Below are 22,436 nucleotides of genomic sequence, written 5' to 3'. Positions count from 1 at the left end.
AATTAAATGGAGCAGATTAATAACAAAGTGCTGATAAATATGACTACATGAAAAACTTAAACATCTCTACGTTAGAAAAGCTTTAAAGGCCGACAATAAAGAGGTAGAAATATTTGTAACATGTATGTTAATAAAGGGCAAATCTCTCTCTATGTAAAGTGTTCTTAAAAATCAATGATAGAAAAAAGTGCTGACCCCAAAAGAAAATGGCCAAATAATATTTTTTTAAAAAGAATTCACAGAAGAAATACAACTGGTAATAGAAAAAAAATATTTAGCTTCATTGATAAAATAAATGCAAATTAGAATAGTGACATGTTATTTTTTGCCTTGCATATTTTCAAAAAATATGATACCTTTTGTGGGCAAGTATGGAATGGAAAGCCTCGTAACTCAGTAGCAGAAATGTAAGTTGGCGTTGCCTTGTCAAAGACATTTGACAACGCTTATAAAATTTGATATAATTTATCTGTATAATTTAAACCAGTAGTTTTACTGCTTGGAATTTATTCTAAGAAAATAATCATTATTTTTAATACAGATTAAGTGCAGTGATGTTCATCCCAACATCAACTTTAATGGCATAAATTTGGAATCAACAACAGAGAGATGGTTAATTACAGTAGAATATTTTACAGTTATTAAAATTAATATTTTAAAATGTGGGGAAATTGCTCTTCAAGTAATATTAATGTTAAATGAAAAATAGCAATATACAGAGCTATGTGAAAAAGTGTAACAGTTCCATAAAAAACAACAATCACCCCCACAACAACCATTAAACATGTATATGCATATACATATATAAAAATAAACACCTCTTTATATTGGAAATAAATACCCCATCTCATTGATAGCAGTTATCTTTGGGTAATATTTTCTCCTTTAGATAGTTCTGAATTTTCCAGATCTTCAAGAATAGATATATATTGCTTTTTAATTAGGAAAAAAGTACAGTGATTACGAATAAGATGTTTTCACACAGATTAAACAGGTTATGATGGCATGGTGAGAATTTGTTCATATGGCCCTGGGATTTTCTTCCTTCGGTTTATGAGTTAAAGTGCTGATAGTTGTGAACTAGTTTGCTAAGTGATAGGAAGCAGCTTTGAAACTTGAAGTATTCTAAATCTTAAGAGTTTACAATGAAGAAAATACTTGGGCAAATAGTGTCAATAAGCCTGATATATATTGCTAACTTGTCACCAGTTTGGTTAACATCTGTGTGATGATAAATTTGTTATTCCTTAACTTTGTTATTCCTCCCCCATTTATTACAGTCTCCCATCCCACCCTTTGCCAAGCCCATACAAGTAGTTTTGTGTTGCAGTAATAAGCACTAGGACCCTTTGACTATTTCTCTCTCACTCTAACCTCCTTCCAGAACCTAAATGTTATATTTTATTTATTGTTGTGAATATGTTAATGGAATTTCCCTGAATAAGGAGAGGCATCTTCCTGGTTTTAGAGTCATGGTCTCTTTAATTATAATGGAGTTTTCATATTACATCTAGAGTGGAAATCTTAGTTAATTCAACCTTATTTTGCATCTCCTGTGTATCATTGTACTGGTATTAGAGGTACAGCAAAGAATGTACCATGATTTTTGCCATTCTGTAGTTCCCAGTGGAGACTTTATAGTATAGGCAGGAGAGAATGGTATGGTAATTGAAAGAATGAGCTACTTTATGGGTTTAAATGCCTGCTTTATAATTTATCAGCTTGTTATTTAACCTCTCAGCGTCCTCATCTCTAAAGCAGAAATAACAGTGCTTCCTTCCATCACTCTCTATTTGCTTATATCTTTCCCTTTTCTTCATTGAACTTGTCACTTCTAAGGCATTATGGTTTTGTTCATTTATTTACAATAATGTAAAATCCTGGTTCACTCATGTGTTTCCAGTGTCTAGCATAGGATCTACTAAGTAATAGCTCTCAGTAAATTGTTGTTCCTTCTCCTGGGAACATTATTTCTACATGTTTGCACATAGCTCATCCTCATGCTTTAGTTAGTCCCCTGCCCAAGTATCACCTCTGTGGTGGGGCCTTGCTAGGCAACCTCATCTATAAAATAGCATCCTCCATTATTCTCTATTTATCTTGCCTTATTTTTCTCCATTAACACTTAACACTACTGATGTTATATATCTGTTTTCTTGCTTATTGTTTATATTTTCCACTAGAATATAAGATCTCTGAGTGCTAGGACTTTTTTTGTTTACTCCTTGATCCTCAGTTTCTCGCCAGGCACATTAGGCTCTCAAATGTTTTGTTGAATGAATAAGTGAATAAAAGTGCTGAATATATGGATGAATAGGTAAAGGGATATTGCTTACTTTATAGGGTTGCTATCAGTGAAATGAAAAAATTCACGTGTTGTACTTCCATAATGACCGATACAAGTAGATGTTTAATAAACGCTAGCCATAATGTAATGCTGCTCAGAATTTCTAATTCTTACAACAAATTTGCAAAAGTAGTATTTTTTTATTTTTTTACTATTTTATAGAGAAGAAAATTGAGGCTCAAGATTTGTTCAAGGTATAGTAATTGCTGGCTAGTAAGGGCCAAACTTTAATCTGGGATTCAACTTCAATCTGCCTTTTTCTTCAGCTATGGCTCTTTTCACTGCTGTGTTACTCTCAAAAAAATTTAAAGGAGGCTCTTGGGGAAGGTAACATTTGAACTGGCTTTGAAAGATGAATGGGAATTTGCTTGGCATAACAGTGAGGGGGAGGATGTTCTAAGCAGAGGGAGCACCATCAGCAACGACAGAAACCATGGTTATGCAGGTACACCTATGGGAACTAGCTCTGTACTCTGAAGAGCAGCAGCAGAATTTTTATAGTTGGGGTGGAATGGACACTGTGGCTCAGCCTTGTCAGTAGATTTTACAAGTTTAATGGGTATGTCTCCGGCACACATCAGACCTGAGCTGTCCAAAATGGTAGCCAGTGGACACCTGTGGCCATTTAAATATAAATTAATTAAGATTAAAGTAAAAAATTAGTTCTCCAGATGCACTAGCTGCATTACAGGTGCTCAATAGCCACAGGTGGCCAGTGACTACTATATTGGATAGTGCAGATACGGAACATATCTATTGCAGAAAGTTCTGTTGCACAGAATTGTTTTACACAGTTAACACGTGATTGGATAGAGGACTTGAGCAGAACCTTTACATAGAGAAGAAAGTAGTGAATTAAAAAGAGCCTAGTTTCCCAAACTACAAATATTTTTAAAAACAGAGTGGGGAGCAGTTATTGGAAATTCTACACTAATCAAGCTTAAAAAGGTCAGTTAGACTTTTGTTTTTCTCTGTAGATGAAAACTTCAATTTATTTGGCTTGGATAGAGATACAAAGCCAAAAGCTTCAGGAGTATTGGGACATCACTGCATGGATATAGATTAAAAATTATCTAATGTGCCTCTCTACCCTGCCCCATTAGCCTGGCATGCCAAAACAAATGGAGTCAGAAACTTGGAATAGCCAATACCTGATCTAGGCTCTGAACCATTACTCATTAGGTAAAGAATTGACTTTACTTAATATGGATCTATAATCATCTTCATATTTACAGAAGTTTATGTCCTGTCTCTTCTCACTTTATGAAAACTTCACATAAATCCTCAAAATATCCCTGTGAGGTTGGCTCTGTTTCTTCAGGTACAGAGATAAGAGTACAGACGGACTTGTCCAATATCATTTAACCAGGAGATGGTAGAGCCAGTATGCAGTCTCACATTTTTCTGACTCATAAGTCATGTGCTCCTCAAACCACCTTTACAATGAGGATACATCGCTTTCACCTGGATAAAAAGGAATGTAAAACTCTTATGACCAAAATGAGAAGAGCTCAGATGAAAAGTAGGATGAGAGGCTTTAAAGAAGTGACTGTTTGGGCAGCAACAGGTTGATCCTCAAAATCACTGAAAGTCACCAAAGTCCTCTCCTTTAGAGTAGTAAGAGAGTAGCAGGAGGAAAGCAGTCTGCTAAAACTTGGTAACTAACTTGATTTGCTATACTGAGGAGCAGCTGGGTGAGAGAGCGTGTTTGATGCTGGGAGTCTAATGAAGTATTACAGGTAAAAGAAGACCTGTGCTTGGACTTTGTAGAAAGAGATTTAAGGGAGGTGGATTAAAGTACCTTTTGAAGAACGAATAGACAACATTTGGCATATGTATCATTATTCTAACAGTCAGGCTTAAAATGTTGGTCTTCCCAAAATTCTACTCAGGATTGATTGTGTCATCCTCTGGACTATGATAATATGTTGTTTATACCTATATTATAGTATTGATTATGATCAAACTTCATTTTTGAATGCCTTGTACAAAGTAGGTTCTCTGTAAATGTTTGCTGGACTGAAACTAATCATCTTTGACCATGCTTTCTATCTTATTCTCACACTTAAGAAATTACCAGTTTGTGACAATTTTTAGGCTCCCTCTATCTATTTATCTGTTTCTATGCCCACTTCTACTTTCCTTCCCACCACTCTAGCTCAGGCACCAGCCACCTATTTTGTGGACAATTGAATAGTTTCTTAATTTTATTTTGTTTTTCCTTCAGTCTTTCAACCTTCTAATCCAACCTGTACAAGACATCTAGATTACTCTTCTTCAGATATTGCTGCTACCATTTCACTTTCATTCAGTAGCTTCCCATTATCTATGAATTAAGTGAAGATCCTTAACTTGATATTCAAACATTTTTGTATTTAATTGGAACATACCTTTCCACAGCACTAGGGAAAGTTTTAAAGGAAGTAAGTTCTTAAGAATTGCTTATTGAAGTGTTTAGATGGCTTTGAGGTTCAAAAGATTTTAAAGACTAAAGCAACGTAAGAAATGTCTTGAAAACAATAGAAATCGATATATAATCAATTGCTTGGCCATGTGATTATTCCATAGATGCATAGAAGTTCATAGAAAAAGATCATTGAAACCTTGGGTCATCAGACCTACAGCTTCATTGGAGAAGCTGAGAGTTGTTTGGGATCCTGAATCATTTATTCATTTTATTTATTCAGACCAAATTTTCCCCTGCTTTTCTAACAAATATGTAAGGTTTTAGAGTAATGGGCTCGGTTTTGTCAGTATAAAAATATTTCCTTTGTCAGAAGAATTCAGATGCTTATAAATAGATACTTGTGCTTAAATGTCATTATTTTAAATGTTATGGGATCCCTTCCCAGAACTTTGAAAATGTATATACCTGAGCTATTTCTTCTCATCAGCTTCTACAGTGGACACTTAGTTTGAAGTCATATTGGAATAATTTGAGGAAAAGTAGAATTTGGCAGATATAGCATTTGAGTATCATAAAATTGAGGTTTCAAACAGGATATAGCATTGTTTAAGCTCAACTTATAATAAATAGAATTTGTCAGTTGTGTAGTAATATAGGCTCAAAAGTGCTATTTTTATGGGTGATAGTTTTTTTCTGTATGGTTAGCTGCTCTGTTTTGTTTGTACTCAATACAAAGAAATTTAAATTTCTTTGTCTTTTGGATGATCTTTTGGTGAAAGAAATGTAGAGTGTCAAACACAATAATAAAAGTGTCAGATGCCGTGAAATAACACTTCTAATTTTCCAGGGATTTTCAAAAATGGAAGGGTGTAAATTGGCTGTACCTTTTTGGTGATTGGTTTGGTTACTTTTCTTGTTGACTGTTTTCGCTAATTAATTCAGCAAGATAAATTGTTTCTATTATCATGACATGGCCAACACCTTAGTTACCAGTGTTCAGCTCTCTCTTCTTAGTCTGTAAAAAGGGCTGTCTATGAACCTGTGCTTACTGCTTTTCATTTACTTAAACTTTATTTACTTTTGCATTCCTAAGCAAAATGAATAAAACCTTTTATATATGTGATTTCATTTCCTCACTCCAATACTCATTCCAGTTTCTATGGGCCTTTTGATTTATAGGCACTTAAAAATCTTTCCCCTTCCAATTTGAATTTAAGTAATTAGCTTCTTCCTAATTTGGAACTTCAACTTGAAAATTAGTGGGTTTGATTTGGCATTAGATTGGGTGTTTTAGATGAGATCATATAACTTTGGTTTTAAGTGATCATAGAAGTGTTTGTCAAGCAGTATCTTTGTAGCTTTGAGGAAACTGGAAAACAACTTTTCTACCAAGATTATGATTCTCCTTGATAGTCACTTTAACTGCAGTTGGGTCCTGGCTGTACCAATTCCAGTTTAAACAACTGGACCTTGAACCTGTTTTCATTCTGATTAAGAAGTTTATTTATATGTTTGGGAATACAGAGGCACAACCTGTTAACAGCTGTAAATTTGGTTGATTAAGCTCTGTGTAGACAAATTTACTAGGGAGAACTGTTCCCTAAAAATTCCAGTTCACTTACATGTGAAGGTAGTCTGGCTATTTCTCACCAGTTTCCATCATTTCCTGCCAAGAATAATAAACATTTTCTTGTAAAGGATTGACACTAGAGGTTAGAAGTGTTCAGTGTTTTATCAGTCACACTGGGCTATCTCAATAAACAAACAAAGAGATATCCATGTATATGCCTGGAAAAGCAGTTAGACCCTAGAGAGATCATTTCTTTCAGACAGTCTTCCAAACCTTTTCAGTGTTGGTGAATGTCAGTTATGAATAGACATTTATTACAATGGAAATTGTGGATGTTTGGAGCTACATTTTCATTTACCAACAGTTCATGGAAGCTTGTGGTTTCAGTGGATAATAGTAGGCTGGAGCCAGAAACGATATTTTCTTAATTTAGTATAACTGTAGATGCCATTATAAGTATTATAATAAAAATGGGTTTATTAATTTAAACTTCTAGTATTCAACATTTCCCTGTGGTGGTCTGTTGGGCAAACTATGGCCCAAGGGCCAGCCCACAGAATGTTTTTGTGGTGAGCACAGTCTAAGAATGGTTTTACATTTTTAAAGGGCTATAACAAACAAACAAAGAAGAATATGCAGCAAAGGCTACATATAACCTTCAGAGACTAAAATGTTCATCTGGCCCTTTAAGAAAAAGTTTGCCAACGCCTACTAGTATAGATTAGCAATAGTCATGGTGATGATCCTTTACAAGGATCCGAAAAGTGCCATCTGAATCAACAAAACAAGATGAAAGTATGGAAAATATGTTTTCCATAGTTTTATTAGTTTTAGGGTATTTTATTTCTGATTTGCACGTGATATGTAAAATAGAGATAATACCAGTAGCCTTCTAGGGCTATTGGGAGCATTGACTCATGGCTCCTTGCAGTGCCTCACACATGGAAGAAAACTGTTATCTATCAATGTTGTTATAATACTGTGTTGAATGCCTGACAGTTGTTTCTGCTTTGTTTTATGAGTCTCTATTCTGTTTTATCTGGGCCCTGTTTGCATTATATTTAATTTTATAAGCCACTTTAAAATCTTTTTGATTTTAGTTGAAATGCAAATCTTAAGTGTAGCAGTTTTATTGTTCCTGGTCCTATGGCTGTGTAACAAATTACCCCAAAATTTAGTGGTGTGAAAAAATAGGTTATTATGCTCACAGATTCTGTGGATCAGGAGTTTGGACAGGGCACAGCAGGATGGCTTCTCTCTTTATTCCACAATGTCTGAAGCTGGAAAACTTCAAAGGCTGGGAACTGGAATCATCTGAAGACTCATTCATTCTGGCAGTTGTTGCTGGCTGTTGGCTAGGAAGGCTCCAATTCCTCTCCATATGGGTCTCTCCTTGTGAACTCTCCAAATGGATTAGTTTGGCCTTCTTGAAGTGCGCTATCTGGGTTCCCCAGAGCATGCATTCCAAAAAGAGAGAGCCAGGCAGAAGCTGTATCCTTTCTATGACATAGCCTTGGGAATCACAGAACATCATTTCTTTCCTTCTTTGATGTGCAGAACAGTCACAAGTCCACCAAGTTCAAGGGGTGAAAAAAGACTCCACCTTTTGATAGGGAGTGGCAGGGTTCTGGAAGAGCATGTGGGACCAGAAAAAAGGCTGAGGACATTTTTGGAAATACAGTTTACTATAATTATATCATTTTATTTATTTAACAATCACTTATGTAGGATTTAATCAATATGCCAGGCGCTAAGTACTTTACAAATATTAATTCATATAATTCATAATAGTCTTATTTTATAGATGAAGAAACTGAATCAGAATATTGGATTAACTGGAATACAACTTTCTCTGACCTTGATGGATAACAAAGAAGTTACTGTGTTTTTTTTAAAACTTGCATAGTGGGCTTCCTTGGTGTCACAGTGGTTGAGAGTCCGCCTGCCGATGCAGGGGACACGGGTTCGTGCCCCGGTCCGGGAAGATCCCACATGCCACGGAGTGGCTGGGCCCGTGAGCCATGGCCGCTGAGCCTGCGCGTCCGGAGCCTGTGCTCCGCAACGGGAGAGGCCACAACAGTGAGAGGCCCGCGTACCGCAAAAAAAACCAAACAAACAAACAAAAAAACTTGCATAGTATTATTTATTTAAAGATTTTAAAATATTTCAAATGCACCCTTCTATTTCTTGCATTAGAATGCATTTAAGAGAAGCATGGTTTCTAGTAGGTAATTTCTTAAATGAGTGCAGTGGTCGAGTCTCTTAGATTCTATCCTTACGTATTCTTAGAGCTGGGCTATGGTAAATAAGTTGGGATTTCTTCATGAAGCAGGTTTCAAATGAATCAATAAGTATGAATAATACTCTGTTTGACAACAATCTTGTACTCACTTACCAAACTTGAACAATAGATTGATTCTGTGTCCTTTTATGAAAATCAATACAATATCTTGGTCTAGGTGTGATAATCTTACCTAATTGCTATCTTTTCCTTCATTGCTGTTGAAATCACACCCTTTTGTTGGTAAGGTCAGTGACCTTTCAGTCTCCATTGTCATGAAGGCGTTTTATCAGGGAGAGTCCTCCTCCCCTTTTTCTTTTTTCCATTAAAACTATGAATGTTTGTTGGACATATTTCAAGCCCTTGGGTTTTTGTTTTGTGTGTGTGTGTGTTTTTTTTTTTTTTTTAACATCTGTTGATTGATTTTTGCCTTGGAGATTTAAGTCTCTGACCAAGTTGTTTATAGCTTTTCAGTCTTTTTTGTCCCACAGAATTCAGTAGTGATGTTTTAAAGGTGGGCCAAAGTGACTTTCACCCTGGTTCATTTGTGACACAGTTAACACTATATCTCTCGTCTCTACACACACACACACACACACACACACACACACACACACACACACACACACACACATATGTATATCAAGTATGAAGTATGCAGATAAGAAAAGGTTAGCTTTGTTAGATTATCAAAACTCAAATGAAGTGTCTAACATTTTGGGGGGAATATTTAAATAATTTTCTTTCTAATTGGAAAATTGAGGGTGTTCTTTTAAAACGGATATTTGATTAGGAGTACATGTAGAAATTTGCATATCAAAACTTGCCAAATCTAAGACTCACTTATTTTATTTTTTTAAATTTAGAGAGCTAAGAGAGAGACCAGTACTACTACGAATGTGAATGAACTGATGACATTGAGTGGAATATGTAATATAGAAGCATGCATTATTTATTTAGACTTCGAAATAGTAAGAATGAATGCAAAAAAGAGCTGTCCTGCTGCTCATTCATTAATCTGAGATGTGGTATGGTGTAGTGGCAAAAAACAGGGGCTCTAGACTTAGACCGACTGCATTTATATTCTAGCTCTTCTGCCATCTGTGGGATCTTCGTGATTCAGTTTCATTGTATGTGTAATGGCTGAGTTCTCTCATTGGTCAAGACAGCACCTACCTCATAGTGTTGTAGTGAAAATTAAATGATTTAATATATGTAAAGTGCTTAGGACAGTGCTTAGCACATTGTAAACTCATAAATGTCAGCTCTTATTCATTAATCCATTCTTTCACTCACTCACTCATTAAAGAAACATTTATTGAACATCTTCTATGATGGGGATACAAAGATAAAGGAAGCTCTGCTCTGAAGGTATGAGTAATGTAGTGGAGCAGAGGTATATAATAGTCATTATAACATAGGATGAGGGGAGTGATACGTTATAAAGCAGTTATATAAAAGTGCTCTGAAAAGGAAGAGGGTGGAGTTTTTTTTTTTTTTTAACATCTTCATTGGGGTATAATTGCTTTACAATGGTGTGTTAGTTTCTGCTTTATAACAAAGTGAATCAGTTATACATATACATATGTTCCCATATGTCTTCCCTCTTGCGTCTCCCTCCCTCCCACCCTCCCTATCCCACCCCTCCAGGCTGTCACAAAGCACCGAGCCAATATCCCTGTGCCATGCGGCTGCTTCCCACTAGCTATCTACCTTACTACGTTTGTTAGTGTGTATATGTCCATGACTCTCTCTCGCCCTGTCACAGCTCACCCTTCCCCCTCCCCATAACCTCAAGTCCGTTCTCTAGTAGGTCTGCTTCTTTATTCCTGCCTTACCCCTAGGTTCTTCATGACATTTTTTTTTCTTAAGTTCCATATATATGTGTTAGCATACGGTATTTGTCTTTTTCTTTCTGACTTACTTCACTCTGTATGACAGACTCTAGGTCTATCCAGAGGGTGGAGTTTTTGATAGCCTTAATCATTTTACTTTTCTATGACACTATTTATTCATCTGAAAATGTTCTTTTTTGTGGACCTTGTAAAATTCTTCAGGACATAATCTCTCCTTTCTTTGCATTCCTGTATCATTTTTATCTCATGGTATTTATCATTTTTTACTTGAAGACTTCAACATTTCTGTATCACCGACAGCCACTCAACACAGTACTCTTCAAAAATACTTTATAAACATTTACCAAGTGGCTCAAGTAGTAAAACTGATTAAAATGCTTAGATGTCAGTCTCTGCTTCCATCTTTTTGAGGGCTTTTAAAAGGTGTAGATAGGTTGAAAAATACACAGTTTGAGGGTGAAATAAATAAGATACATGGATAGCTCACCATCTGAATAATCAAGCTAATTCTATGGATTCTCTAGGAGGGTAAAAAGCCCCATTTGTACCATTTTCCAATTTCCATGGTATAAATACTCCCACTATGTCCAAACTCATGCTACAACATGACATCACTGAATGTTGATGGAAGAGATGTGCAGTAGAATACCATTATATAGTAGTGTCCCCACAATATAGGTCCAGTAGATGTAAACAGCTCTGAGCCAGGATAGTAGTAAAATGTAGTAACACAATGAAAAATGATGAAATTTGAGTATTTGTTTTATATAAAATTTATTTAGTTATACATTTACAAAATTTAATTTTTAATGATGTCTGTATTTAACAAATGGCTTAGGAAATTCCTGAAAGTTTAGCAATAAGCACTTGTGAACTCTAACACGTCTCTTTACCCAGGCCCTGCTATTTACTGATTGTATGACTTCGGCTAGTAATTTCACTGCTAGAATTTAGGCTAAGGAAATTATCTGTGAATTGGAAAAAACACAAAGATATTTATCTTGGCATTATTAGCATAACAAAAAGCAACCTAATTGTTTAAAGTGAATTGTGGTTAAGAAAATTTATTGGAATGTTTTCTAGAATTAAAAGTGACTTATGTTGTTGGTTTAATAACAGCATAGAAAAATGCCATATGTTGAAGTGAAAAAGAAAAAAAATGCTGAATATCTAATCTATATAGAATTATCAAAAATTTTTAAAAACATAAAAATATGTTAATTAGAAGGAACTGTTAGTGGTAAGGACATGGCTGTGTTCTTTATCCTTTTCTTCATTTTACAAATTTCCAGTAATAAGCATATTTTATATTTATAATGAAAACATATCATCTTTGTCACAAAACCAAATTCTAAATAATACCTCTAATTTTTTGTTGAATTAAAAGCATTATCAAGATACATCTTTCCTGATTTAGACATTAAATATTTTTTTCTAACAACCAATAGAACATACAAATTGAAATAGGTTTTTTTTTTTTTTTTTTTTTTTTTCGGTACGCGGGCCTCTCACTGTTAGGGACTCTCCCGTTGCGGAGCACAGGCTCCGGACGTGCAGGCTCAGCGGCCATGGCTCACGGGCCTAGCCGCTCTGCGGCAAGTGGGATCTTCCCGGACCGGGGCCCGAACCCATGTCCCCCGCATCGGCAGGCGGACTCTCAACCACTGCGCCACCAGGGAAACCCCTGAATTAGGTTTTTATAGATCAATACTGGATTTGTTTCTCCCCCTAGATTTCACGTACAGGTTATCATAGATTTCTATGGAAGATTTTGCATTTTTGTAAAAGTATTCTACATTAAAAATGTTAACTTCGAAATTACCGATTTAGAAAGGCTGCTTAGTAGTTAAGTAGGTAACTATCAGTTTAAGAAAATTGAAGACATATTGTTCCAAAATGATGTTGGGTTCTATGTTTTCCACATTCCTGTCTAATCTATGCATTGTTAAAAATTTATTTGACCATTTATAGCTCTTCTTTTGTGAAAGAATTTCTCAGACTTTTTCAAATTATCTTTAAATATAAGCAGATAATCTAATTTCACACACTTCCAGAAAATAGTTTTAACTATTTTCCCTGTCCCTTTTTAGTCAATGACTGGTTAACTATAGTAGACAATTTAGAAAAGCTAAGCTTCTGTGTAATTTTTTTCTCCTGAAGATTAAGATGTGATGAAGCAAATCACCTGTGGCATACCTTGTAGCAGGAAAATGCTTTTTTGGTGACTTTTAAAGGTACTAATTTAAATGTCAAAGCAAGTTCTGTTAAGATTTTACCTTTGTTCCAAGGTTGTAATGTCTCTTGCCACTTTATTTACTTGGTTTGGATGGGTTTCAACAAGGATTTGGTTTAATGTAATTCTCTATATTTTTATGGGGGAGAAATTGAAGCGTTTCATGATGTCTTGAACTCTCCCTCCTAGGAACTCCTAGTGCTTCTTATTATTTCTGTGTTTTTGTCATGTGTTATTATTAACCTTTTGAATTACTCAGCTTTTTTTTGTCTGGATTGTCTTTCTAAAATACCATAAACTCCTTGATGCAGAGATGTCTGGGCCATGAAGTATGATAGGTAATGAAGTTTACAGTAAGTAAATCTTGACTTTTCACTTACCAGCTACGGGACCTTGGGTAATTACTCTTTGGGCCTCAGGCTTCTTATCACCAAAGTGAATGTAATGATCTCTAGTTTGTGGGGTTACTGAGAGGGTTAGCGGTAAAGTATGTAATGTTCCTGGCATGTAGTAGGTATTCAATAAATTAGTTATCAGGTATTTGGTAACACCTGAGTGAATGACTGTGTATTAGTCTGCTTGGGCTGCTATAACAAAACACCATAGATCAGGTGCTTAAATATGAGAAATTAATTTTCTCACAGTTCTGGAGGCTCAAAAGTTGAAGATCAAGGTGCCGGCCAATTCAGTTCCTTTTCCTGGATTGCATGTGGCCTCACATGGTTAGGGCTGGGGGTAGAAAGAGAGAGACGGGGGGAAGAAGCAAGCTCTTTGAGTGCACCCCTTCCCTTCAAGGGCACTTCTGGGAAGTTGCACGTAGTACTTCCTCTTTGGCTAAAATTTAGTCACATGGCCATAACTCAAGGAGCAACAACCAGGAAATATTGTCTTTTGGTTGGACATCAGTGTACCCAGCTAAGAACTGGGGTTCTTACTAGGAAGAAGGGGGAAAATGGGCAGTGGGGGATAATTAGCTTTCTATACTGCAGTAATCATTTTTATTTTCAAGTATTGTTATGTTTATTAGGCAACTGATAATGCATTGACTTCTTAAAAAATGTGTAGTCCTAAATTATAAAAATATGTATTTCTAAAAGATACATAGAAAATTTGAGTTGCTTGAGATCACTCATGGAATATACTTTAGTTACTAGTCCGGATCTAAAGAAGGTAAAGAGCATTGCCTCTAATCCTGTTTTTCTTTTCTTTTTTAATGTTTGAACTTTAATGTCTTTTAAAGAATCATTAAAAATTACTTTTAAAAAGTACAATAGAGATGCAGTTCCTTTTAGAAAAAAATCAGAAAATATAGAGGACTAAAACATAGAAAAGAAAACCACCTATAATTGCACTATCCGCCATTAACATTTTTAGAGTATATCCATTCAGACTTTTTCTGTGTTCATATGTAAAAATTCATTGTTTTCACGTGATGGGTACTAAGTTTGGGAAGATGAAAAAGTTCGGGAGATGGATGGTAACGATGGTTGCACAACAATGTGAGTGTATTTAATGTCACTGAGCTGTACACTTGAAAATGGTTAAATGGTAAGTTTTATGTTATGCATATTTTACCGCAATAAAAAAAAAACGTTTATTGTTTGCATAAATGAGCTCATACTCAGTATCTTATTTTATAACCTACTTTTTATGTTCAACAATGAAAAGAGAACACCTTTCCATATAAGTAAATATATTTTTGCACTGTGAATTTTGTGGCTGAATATTTATTTTATCCTTTGGATGTACCACCTTTTATTGAGGGCAGTGTTAAGGAAATAAAAAAGAGTGTTAGCCCTTTCCTTTTTAAGTGGATTCACAGAGAGCTTTGTGATGCATGGCAGAGGACTTGGGGAAATAACCAGATGGTAGAAACTGAAAACCTCCCCTGGGTCCTTAAACTGTGTCTGCCTTGTTCAAATGACTCTCTAAATAAACTGCTTTACTGTTCTGATGTCAACATGGCAGCTTTGCTTTCTTTTTTTTCCAAGTATAACTTTTTTTTTATTTGTCTAAAAGGATATTTATTCCAGACTAGTGGTTTTCTTGGATTTCTGCCCTACTATGTTAATGTCATATTAGAGGAATCAGGGCAAAAGAGAAACATAGATGGAGAATATTGCACCCTGAGAATTGGTTCCTTCACACAAGGATCAGATGCCAGTGATGGCAGGCATGTCTGAAATTTCAGCATTGGTAAGCCACTCTTAGGAAGGTTCCTCCTGACTTGAGGTCTGGGTCTTTCCTGAGATGCTATTTTTTCTACACCTCTTTTGAGAGGATGCCCATCATTTTCCCACACTTTCACACTCACAGGGTCATTGTCTTCCTAAGCTCCCCCTACCTCTTTTAGACCACCATTTCCTCATCTGCTCTAAAATACTCTGCTTCTTTGAGGATGCTTTTGCTACTCGGCTACACCAACTCGTATTTCTTTTCTGGGCTATCGTTGTCCCCCAGTCCCTCTACTTTACTCTCCATCTTCTTGTATTTGTACCTCCATTTCCCCCATTATTCTTCTTCCAATTCCCTTGTCTCTTCATCTTTTTTTTAAATCACATTTTTGATACCTTTTTCTTTCTGTCTTCTGAAATTCAGATGTTTTCCTCTCTGGCCATAATTTCCTTATCTTTCCAGCTTATCCACCACATCTTCAGCCTTATAAGGACTTGCAATTATATGGGACGCATTCTTCACTCTCCTTTCTCTTCACTTCAGAGTCCATGGACCATAACTCTAACTTATCTCTTGTCAGCTTACTGAACTCCTGTGCCCCATTATCAGTCATGTCTGCTTGGTATATTCCCAACTGTGGGTGACTCTGAGCTTTTTCTGCAGTTGCTCCTGAGCTGCTGAGTTCAGTTGGAGAAAAATATAGAGTGAGGCAGATTAATGGCTCCATAAATACAGGGCCCTCACCTCATCTGTCCTCTCAGCATTACCCAGCAAACTTGTGTCATTCCCTAAATAACTCTCTCCTCCATTCTCCATGACAATATACTTCACCTGGGGCTTCTCTTGCCAGTCCCAGCTTGTGTCCCCCGAGCCCCTCATATAAAACAGTTCTCCCTAAGCTCTCTCAGCCCCATTACCCTGCTTAATTTCCTCCATTAGCATATCACAAAGTGAAATTATCTTGTTTGCTTGTTTATTTTATGTGTTCCCCTGCTTAAATTTAAGGATCATATGAACTGGTAACTTCATCTCTTTTTTTACTGCTATGACCCTTGTGCCTAGAATAGTACCCAATGCATTTTGTTCAATGAATGAAAGACAATTTCAATTATTTTCTACTCTTCTCAAACATCTTACTCATGAATTCTGTCTTGATCCTCAGCAAATGACTACTTCCAAGTCAATAGGAAAGATAGAAATCTTCCAATGGAAAACTCGTTCCTCATCTGCCATTAGAAGTAAACCTTTCATGCAGACATAGAGAATGGACTTGAGGACATGGGGAGGGGGAAGCGTAAGCTGGGACAAAGTGAGAGAGTGGCATGGACATGTATACACTACCAAATGTAAAACAGATCGCTAGTGGGGAGCAGCCACATAGCACAGGGAGATCAGCTCGCTACTTTGTGACCACCTAGAGGGGTGGGTTATGGGGGGTGGGAGGGAGACGCAAGAGGGAGGGGATATGGGGATATATGTATATGTATAGCTGATTCACTTTGTTATAAAGCAGAAACTAACACACCATTGTAAAGCAATTATACTCCAATAAAGATGTTAAAAAATAATAATAAAAATTAAAATTTAAAAAAAGTGAACCTTTCCACATGTTTTTTTTCCTTTGTCCCTTCTGTTACGAAAAAAGTTTTCGCTCATTTCCTAAAGTCCGGGGCCTATCCTTTTCCACCTTAGACGGACCTTGATTTTTCTTAATCCTGTCTCTCTCTTAAATCTTGTGTGTAAGCACTGTGATTATGAGCATGGGCTTTGTAATCAGACATGCTTGGATTCAAACTTTAGGTCTGTTGCTGTGAAATTTTGGGCAAATTATATAATATCTCTCAGCCTCAGTTTCCTTGTGTTGGGGATAATAATACCTATGTCATAGGCTTGTTGTGAAGATTGAAAGATTGCATATTTTTATTTTTAAAGTGCTAAGCTTTGTGGTTGGAACAAATTAAGCACTCAAAAGAAAGGTCTTTGTATTATTATTATTACCTCCCATTCTACTGGCTCCTAAATTTATTAAGCTCATCTTTAAAAATTGTCCTATTTCAACTACATATTTAGCACTCTATTTTTCTCTTCCCTATCACACCTCTTCTCTGGTTTCTACCTCCTGCTCATTTTGGAACCCACTCCAGTCTGGCTTCCCAAACATTTCAGATTTTATTCCCAATCCTGATATCTCATTACTTTCCCGCCCTTCCCTCTCTAAACCTGTTCTGCCTCCAGTGGCTGCATCTCCCAGCGGTTCAAGTCAGAAACCTGGGAGGTAGCCTTGTCCCCTTCTTCTTCTTCCTTCCCTACGTTCCATCACCAAGCAGAATTCTGATAATTTTACCTCCTAAATAGTTCTTCAATTTTCCTACATCTCTTTTTCCTTAGATGCCATCATTCCAGTCCAAAGAGCTATCATCTCCCAAAAAATTGTGATACCAGCTTTCCGTCATTCACTCCTGTGCCGCACTATTCCATACTCCACATTGTAGATAGAGTGATCTTCTAAAAATGCAAAGCTGATAATATTATTCCCTTTTCTAAACATTCCAGCAACTTCTTATAATCCTTAGGGCCAAGCCCTTCTTGATCAGATCCTACTTATTTCTTCAGCTTTATCTTGCACCATGGTTCCCATTGTCCATGCCCTAGCCCTGTTGAATTTAATTTCTTTCCACTTTGTTCAGCTCTTTCACGTACTGTTCCACTGCCTCTTTCATCATTCCTCTTTCCTGCTTAAGCCTCTGTTCTCAACCTACATTTTACTTCCTCAGATGGCCCTTCCCGCAGGGTTGGTGTCCCTGTGGTCTGTTCCATATCATCATAGTGTTTGTTCCATATGAAAGTTCCTTGTCTCCTCTCACGATCCCTGAAGGCAGGAACCATGTGCTGTTTGCTCATCAGTGTATTTCCTAGTAGAATGCCTGGCCTATAGTAGACACTTAGCAAAATTTTATTAAATGTTGTTGGTAAATAATTAATTCAGTGAGGAGAAAAACCATCCTATGTCACAACATTTGTTAGGGTTTAGAGCTACATATGGTATTCCTGTATTTAGCTTTGAATATATCTTTAAACATAAATAAATGTGGAAAATAATAAGACTGCTTTTCAACACATGCTCTTATTTTTCTATCTTCACACATTCCCTTATTTTAAAATCTTTTAATGTTTGTTTTTATTCTATACTACAAACACCAATTTTTTTCCCCCCATTTGGATGCTTTTGAGTGTAAAATGCCACTTAACATCAGCACGTCTGCCAACTTTCATTCAGTCTTACAGCTGTATTTGGATGACATTTCCATGGACAATTTTGTGAAGTTTTTCGACTAGATGTCGAGTCTAAATCATGTAGTCTTCTAATGGTGCATTTGAAAAGATAGTGAAGCCCACTGAACTGTCTTGTTCTCCAACAAGCCAAATAGAAAGCACTAGGAGGACACAGGGCTGTGGCTTAGACTTTTTGGCTCTTCATAGCCCCTCCACAGGCTGTTTGCATGCGTGGAGACTGCAAAGGGGGAACGTGTTGATGGATTAATGATTCTCTCCTTCCCAGTCAACCTTGGGTCTAAGTAGGCTGTGGAGCTGAATCATCCCTGACAGGGAAAAATGAATACTCTAGAAAGACATGGGTGACTAGAACCTGCTAGCTAAGACACATTGTTTTCAAGGTTATTTATGAAAGCTTCATTATGGAAGGTAGTTGATACTGATTGTGTTTTTATTGTTCCTAAGGAAGAAGTCGTTTTTTTTTTTTAAATCTGAGAAAACAAACAGATCACTATATATTAGTTTTCCTTGCCTTACTACCTTACTAATATGACCACCAACTCTTTGACTGTTTGTTTGATAATGTAGTTTGGAGCAGCTCTTGTTCATTTTTTAGTGCATCTTGGATCAAAAACGTAATTAGGAAAATTTTACAGGGAAATATTCCTAATCTTGTAATTACTGGGCCTTTCATACTGTTGGAATTAGGATTTGTCAGAACTCTTTTCCCAGAACAGATTAGACTTTTGTTTTTAGATCAGTCAGGGTTATTTGCCTTCTTAAGTCTATAACAGGAATGTTAGGAAGATAGTTTATTTGTATAACCCCATTTGATCCAAAGTTATCATTAACTAGAGGTAATTTAATGGATGTCCCTTGTGTACCGTTTCAGGCAGACCTAGATATCACTTTTAGCAAAAAAGGTAAGTTTGTTCTTTTAAAATCCCTCAGAGGAAGATTAGTCTAGTTAGTTACGAAAAAGTCCTCTAGGGAGAAAGTAAACTGTTGCATATTTCTCAGATCTGCCCTGGCAATTGTCTATACCCAGAGATCCTGGAGGGCTCCTCTGAAGAGTTTGGGATTCCTAATGTTGCAGATTAAGCAAATTCACCCCATGCCCCTTGGATTTCAAGCAGAAGCAAGAAGAGGATATGACAAAGGAATTAACTTTGCGCCTCCAATGTTAAATATATTCTAAATCCATTTTGGGTTTAGGTTTGCTGCTTAGTTGCAATATGATCTCTGGTTCTTTTGGATTCTGATAATTTAATTTACTCAGTTCTTTTACTTTTATAAGTTAAACTGTCAAGAGTTTATATTCATGGATTTCATCATTTTATCTCTTATTTCCAGAGTCTTTTTTTTCCTTTTTTCCTTATCTTTTAAAAAAATAACTTAAGGTGTTTGTCTTAGGAAGGTTAGCAGGATGTCAGTTTTAAAGTGTTCAGAAAATGAGCTGTTTTTGTTTTATGTACATGCTCAGATACTCTGTGTAAACATCAACTAATTCAAGGAAAATTAATTCAAGTCTTTAAGAAGTGAAGAATTACTTTCTCACAAATTAACGCATTCTGAGTTATATTCTTGGGTGGGACACAAAAATAAGAAAATATAACATTAATCTCCTCTTGTTGAGTACTAATATGCAAGGAAAGCTTACCTCATTGCTACTCCAGCACTCCGGAAGGTGGATTCTAGCTGCCATTTATTAAGTTAACTCTGTGGGAAAAATATATCCAGAGTTAGAGAGGGAACAGCAATCAGGAGTTTCCCCCTCTCACTCTTTCCTCCTCCTTGGTTGTGGTAGGAAGGTTTGGGGCAGCAGGATCTGCCGCTGATATTCTGAATGCTGAGAGGACCATGCCTTCCTCTGGTAGTATAGAAAATACTGTCCCCTGGTAAGAGGCCCCAGGGCATAATGGAAAGAACACAGACATTTGAAGCAAGATGGACTTGGGCTCAAACCCCTGTTCTGTGATGTACTTGCTGTTTAGTCTTAAGCAAACTGCATTTTCTGATGCTTAGAGAAATTAAATGAGTTTGAAACTGAGTGAGAAAAAATATGACATTTTACCTTTATGATCAGATTCACCCAGTAGAGCTGTGCCTCCTGTTTCAGAGCATTAAAAAGTAGGTACAACCCTCAAAGGTCTATTACTATTATTGCCCTATTGTTACTGACCATGATACCAATTTATTAATGACATAAACTAAGATTTATAACAAAACCTAACACCGCATTTAGGTATCCTTGGAATACAAAGAATATAACAGAATTAGTTAATGCTAAAAGAAGTTAAAAGTGATCTACTGCTCTTTCCTAGAAGATTATAATGATTAAAGATTGGTTATATGGTAGATTTCAAACCCTAAGGATTAGAATTGTGGTCAATGGAACAAACACAGATTATGTTAAGATGTAGAATTTTTGCTAAGATTGTTTATGCACTCAGTTATTCTCTCCTTTTTTACTCTGTATGATTTCACTTCACATTGTAAATCTTCAAATGCTGCTGTCTTGTTATATGGCCTGTTAGCAAGTACCTGGCATTTGAAGTGTGCGGCTATTGTGAATGGAACTTCTAAAGAAGAAAAAGTAAACTGTTGCCATCGCTATATGCTCAGTAGTTAAAAGAATAGAAATGATATACATTAAACACATGAGAGAGTTTATAGAGAAGATTCAATTGAAACCATTGTGCCCCAGTACCTTAATAATTTAAATGCAAATACTGGCATATATCCAGAAAGTAAGATTCAATTAAGTACAGTTGTTTCATCTTAAAAAATCATCTTTCTACCAAGAAATCTTGGCAGCCATATTGATGACTTCTCATGAGAGGGGCAGATGGGACTAAAAAGAGGCATGAAATCTTTTTTTTTTTCCACTAACTTTCTAATTCGTCATTTTTTTAATGTCAGGAGGAGCCAGGCCTAGAAATCAAGCACTCTGATTTCTCCTCTTCTCCAGTCCTTAGTTTAGTTACTCTAGCTGTCTCTTATCTGTTCAGATGGTATAATTTGTAGTGATGGCATAAGTGGACGTAATGGAAGTGGAAATTGGATATGATCTAGACGGCAGTTTATGGGCCTAGTTTCAAAGACCATTTTTACCTGGAAAATAAATAAAAAGGGTTAACAGGCATTTTCTAGTGATCTGTGGTTTATCTGTTCCTCGTGTTCCACCTTGACTTAGCACTAGTTTCTCAGGAACCTCTAAAACCTCTCCTGCCTATGTCAGAAATCATTTTTTTCCTGAAGAGATCAAAGCTTTTATGGACATTATTTATTGTAGTCTCACAATATTCTAGGGAGCTAAGTAGAGTTTACGTGGCTCCATCTTTATTTTTAAAGTCAAGTGAGGAACAGATAAATCTCTTCACTAAGGTTATAAAATGAGGCCATAGTAGAGGCAGAAATAGACTCCTTAGTCAGAAACATCTCCTAGTTCTGGCCGTTGCATCTAAGATGCAGTAGATTGTTTGGCCTTTCTCTAAACAGGCCTTTGACACTTAGAGTGTGTGGAAAGTATGTGCTTCCGTCAACGAGTTTTGCTGTTTAGTTATTCTTTGCCTGTTAAAGTAATGACTAGGGGACTAAAGAAAATAGAAAGTACATCCAAACCTTAGTTCAGCCTCTGCCTTTAGTTCATGTGAGCTTTGGACAGACAGTGCTTTTATTTCCCTGGGAGTACTTCTCTGTCTTTATACTCAGAAAGAATTTTTCTTTAGGGCACTGCTGATACTGAGAAATTTTAGGGAAATTATTATTATTTTTTTAAAATTAAAGCTTTATGTGTGAAAATTAGACCTTTGAAATAATGTATATTCCAATACTAGACCACCACATTGAAAGAGAGGATTTGGGGAGATAACTGCAAACTTTTACATTTTAAAATGTAGGTTTAGTGCCTTTTCCCCCTTTTTTCTTTTTTCCCTGAAAGTCATTGCAAAAATGAATTACACTTTAAAATTACCCTAATTCAGCAACTTATTACTATGCATTAAAGTTTTTAAAAATGAAATTGTATGCTTTTAATAAATATTCTGTTAAAATAATTTTTCAACTATGTTTTCATTTGAATATTTTACCACTCAAGGCTTATTAAATTTATGATTTTAATTGTTTTACACACCCCACCCTTTTCTTTTTTAGTATCGATAATGCTTATTTGGAATTTTTAACACAAGACAGGAATTGTTTTTCTTCTTTCCTTTTCTTTAAGGGCTGCTTCTCAAATTAACCTGCATGCCTAAACCTGCATTATAATTCAGAAGGAACAGTGGAATCTATT

General features: G+C 36.1%; 1 protein-coding gene and 1 long non-coding RNA gene across 7 annotated transcripts in view; one reads left to right on the top strand and one right to left on the bottom strand.

Moving 5' to 3' along the window:
- RAD51B (RAD51 paralog B) overlaps window positions 1-22,436 on the top strand; it is a 692,465-nt gene that overhangs the window by 172,463 nt on the left and 497,566 nt on the right. The gene's annotated exons all lie outside the window — the stretch shown is intronic.
- Window positions 1-22,436, bottom strand: part of LOC137221969 (uncharacterized) — a 55,955-nt gene that overhangs the window by 29,782 nt on the left and 3,737 nt on the right. For 2 of the 3 annotated variants that reach the window (XR_010942229.1, XR_010942228.1), the window contains exon 3: window positions 19,803-19,861. This is a non-coding gene — a long non-coding RNA (uncharacterized lncRNA). Of the gene's footprint in view, window positions 1-555; window positions 7,952-19,802; window positions 19,862-22,436 lie in introns of those variants that run through there. The other variant, XR_010942230.1, reaches the window with a different exon arrangement.

Source organism: Pseudorca crassidens, chromosome 1 (genome assembly GCF_039906515.1).
Source record: "Pseudorca crassidens isolate mPseCra1 chromosome 1, mPseCra1.hap1, whole genome shotgun sequence".
In the NCBI taxonomy this organism is placed as follows: Eukaryota; Metazoa; Chordata; class Mammalia; order Artiodactyla; family Delphinidae; genus Pseudorca; species Pseudorca crassidens.
This window is presented reverse-complemented; position numbering and strand designations above follow the sequence as displayed.